Here is a 4,507-nt window from a genome sequence, read left to right as displayed (position 1 = left end):
ATATGACTTGTAATAACGTCAGTTGAAGTTTGTATTAGTTTCATTTTTATTGTAGTCTAAATTCGTTTGTTTTTGTTAACAATTTCTCTTGTGATGTAGATATATGCTTCTGAATATTTTTTTTCGAAAATTAATAAACTTGTCAAGAGTTTGAGAATTGTCACGATTTGTTTTTTTGATGCCCAAGACAAAAGAATGATTTTATTTATCAATGCTACTTGTGTGATTTATTGTCAGGAAGTTTGCTTCAAAATAGTTATTGCTATATAAAAATTGCCGTTTTGTTTTACTGATTTACTATTTCTTAATATTTCAGTATTTTTGACTAAGAAAAGTTCCTATGACTTGTAATAACGTCAGTGGAAGTTTGTATTAGTTTGATTTTTACTGTAATCTAAATTCATTTATTTTTGTTAACAATTTCTCTTCTGATTTAGATATATGTTTCTGAATATCTTTTTCCAAAATTATTAAACTTCTCAAGAGTTAGAGAATTATCACGATTTATTTTTTTGATGCTCAAGACAAAAGAATCAGTTTATTTAACAATGTTACTTATGTGATTAAGATTGCCAGGAAGTTTACATAAAAATCATTATTGCTATGTAAACATTGCCCTTTTGTTCTACCAATTTACTATTTCTTAACATTTCAGTATTTTCGATGAAAAAAAGTCCATATGACTTCTAATAACGCAAGTTGAAGTCTGTATTAGTTTAATTTTTATTATTTATTTAATAGCTAATTTTCATGAGATATATATTTCATTAATTCGTATATATATATATATATATGTGTGTGTGTGTGTGTGTCACAAATGTATTATCAAGTTAACAAGATCTTCTAACTTCAAAATATATTGTTTTAAAATTTTCCGAGTTCTTCTTTTTTTTATAAAAAAAAACTCACAACATATGTGAAAATATGTGAATATATATAAGCATTTAAACTTTATCATTAACAAAATAAATTTTATATTCAGTAATATGGAATAAACATTTTCATTTTGTCCCTACACTAATTAAAATCTAATAACTATAAAAAAAAAATAACATTAATTAGAAGTCCTATTTATATAATTATAAAATTTATTATAAATTCATCTATTTCACATTAATTCTTTAGTTATAACATAATAAATTCTCTTAGTTATTATTAATTATTGCAAATATTATTCACACTCTTTTATATTCTTTCGTTAGAATATTATGAATTCTCATAGTTATTACATTAATTATTTCTATCTTTCATAGTTCCTTATATTAACTTTTGACCAATAATTTTTCATATTATTATACCGCCCCTATATATGTGATAACATGGTGTTGTTATTTTTCCTAGGACGAATCATGTTTGGTTGAATAAATTGAAAATTGTTTACAAGTATATGAACTATATCTTTGTTGGTTATAAGATAAACATGTGATTATATGATTTTACAGATAGAATATATTCTTTAATTTTATTTTTTGGTAAAAAAAAAAGGATTGATTTTACAGATATTGATTTTACATTATCAATATTATGAATATTGCAGGTTTGTCAAATTTAATTCATGAATGTAAAGTGATTTTCAACTTATTTACATGAAATTTCTACATTTAGTTCTTACCATAATATAATGTTAATTAAAAGAAAAACTACAAAAATAATCAATTAGAAAAAAAAGTCCATAAATGGAGGATCTTCTCACAAAAAATGAACTTCAAATAAGAGGTCTTATACAAAATTGAAGGAATATTAAGGGGAAAACAACAACAAGATGTGTACCTTATAACTTGCAGCGGAAATATTTATTGTTGATTTTGTTGTCGAAATGAATTGCTCCAGATCTCTCTTTGAATCACAAGGAAACCAAGATCATTTTTGCTCACAAACTAAGAGTCTTCCTTAGTGTGTAGATTGATTTGTGTAAGAAACTTTCGTCTATGTTTCTTTATTGATCTTTTGTTTTTATCTTTCTCATGTTCTTTCCCTTTCCTTTTTTACGTTCCCATGTCTAAAAAAAGTTACTCCCACTAAGAGCCTTTTAAGGGGAGGTTGAACAGTTACTCTGTAATTGTTCTCTCTTATCCTTTAAAAAGGATTATCTATTAAATTAATTAATTAAATCAGATAGGACGAAAAACATATTGGGTCGGGCAGAACCGGGTTGAGTTGGGTCGGTCCACATGGGCGACCCACGAACCAAAACTTACATCTCCACTTCGCACATGGTGGACAAGACCCAAGCCAACACAACATCAATTAGACATACAATTCATACGACAAATAGTTCATGCGACCCGTGAGCATGAAAAGCTTACCTTTAAAGTTTTACAAGCCCTACATAGGAATCCAATCACATGTGGGAAGAATTCACTACAATTTTAAGGATACTTTTACTCAAGTTACCCCATATGTCATTCACTACTTCAGTAGTTACTTATTCGATCCCTCATCCTCTCAAAGAAGTGAACTCGAGTTCATGTTTTAACGTTATATACATAATTACACTTGAGTGTAATAGTCTGCTTATGTATACAAGTTGAATTGTTCATTTTAATCATCTTCCCTTTCTACTCGAATCTATTTGTTCCATATCAGCTGTTGTCTTAGACATGCACTGCATTGCCGAATCACTCATGGCTATTAGTAACATGCTAAAGTAGCAACACCGATCAAAATTTCAAGAAACAGTAAAAGGTCAAAGGGTATTTCATTGAAAAGTCATTTTAACCTTTCGGGGTCTCACACAATGAAGAAGCAGAGAACCATTCTTTCATTGACTCATTGATCGTTTGACACACGTGGTATGAAACACGTGCTATGATGTTTACACCTTATATTGGTGTATGTGTCTCATTCTTTTGATTATCCAACATCGTACAAACCTTGGTCTAAACATCTTCAGATGTTTAACCCTAGTTTCTCTTTTCAATGATCCTTGAACTTATTTTCTTAGAGAAACTTTTGCCTGGCTCATAAAACAAGTCGTAATATGGTGGTGAAATTTAGCTCTTCAAGTTCCTCGACGTAAAAGGCGATTGCTCGTTGAGATAGCCAATCTCGCGACTTGTTCGACACACTTTATTTCTTACAAAATATCACATGCATATTATATTTGAATATAAATCCAATAGTATTATATAGAAGAGAATATTATAACAATCAAGCTATTTTACAGTACTGAAATATCATCAAATCATACACAAACCTAGAGCCTTAACATGTTTTTCAAACAAGTCTCTAGAGATGACGTTTGTAAAAACATTAGCTATCATTTCACATGTAGGAATGTATTGTAAAGTTATTTCTCCACTTGTCACTACGTCTCTCACAAAGTTATACTTGATGTCAATATATTTGGTCTTACTGTGATGCTTAGGATCCTTCGTGTATGCAATAGTCGCTTGACTATCACAATATAGAATCATAAGACCCTTAGAATTCTTTGCAATAATCAAATGTTCAAACAACCTCATTAACCAAACGGTTTCTTGTATTGCAGACGCACAAGCCACAAATTCTCCATTGAGAAAAGCGGTTGTTCCATGTAGGTTTTGTTTAACAACGAAACCTACTGGTTGTTCCATGTAGATTTCCTCATTTAATTCTCCATTGAGAAAAGCAGTCTTCACACTCATTTTGTGTAATTCTATATCTAAACGTGCAACAATACCTGAAAGTAATCGTATTGAGGTAAACTTCACAACTAGTGAAAAAGTTTCCTTATAGTATATTCCAACTTCTTGAGTAAAACCTTTTGCCACCAATCGTGTTTTGTGTCTTTCTATCGACCCATCCGATTTGCGTTTAACTTTGAGAATTCATTTATTCCTAATAGCTTTACGTTCCTTAGGAAGGTCAACTAGATCCCAAACATTATTGGTTTTCATAGACTCTAATTCTTCTTTCATCGCCTTTAACGAATCATCTCTTTTAGGGCTCGATAAGGCCTCAGTCATAGAATTAGGTTCATCCAATTCCATAGGAGATACCAAGAAAACATTATCCTCAATCTCATAAGATCGTTTAGGAATACCTTTTCTTGTACTCTTACGTATTCGAAGTTTAGATTCCTCTACAGGATTTTGAGATTCATAACTCCTACTTGGACCAGGAATCATTTCTTGATCCATTGAATTATCAAGTATGTCTGACAACATTACATGATCTTCTAAATTCAACATTTCCTAGAGAGGCTCAACTTCATCTATTTCACCTTTTTTGGGAAAATCAATTTTCAAAAATCTGACATCTTGTGATACAATTTCAGTAATACTTCCATCCTCCAGTTCATCGATGAACACATACCCTTTAGAGCATTCAGAGTACCATATAAAGATACATTTCTTTCCTTTTGGACTTAGTTTACCAAACTCATCAAAGCGATCTTTAATAAATGTTGCACAACCCCACGGTCGTAGATCATTCAGGTTTGTTTATAACCAGTCCAAAGTTCATAAGGAGTGGAAGATTAATTGATTTAGAAGGCACTTTGTTCAATATGTAAGCCGCAGTCAAT

The sequence above is a fragment of the Solanum tuberosum genome, unplaced genomic scaffold, assembly GCF_000226075.1.
Source record: "Solanum tuberosum cultivar DM 1-3 516 R44 unplaced genomic scaffold, SolTub_3.0 scf00276, whole genome shotgun sequence".
In the NCBI taxonomy this organism is placed as follows: Eukaryota; Viridiplantae; Streptophyta; class Magnoliopsida; order Solanales; family Solanaceae; genus Solanum; species Solanum tuberosum.
This window is presented reverse-complemented; position numbering follows the sequence as displayed.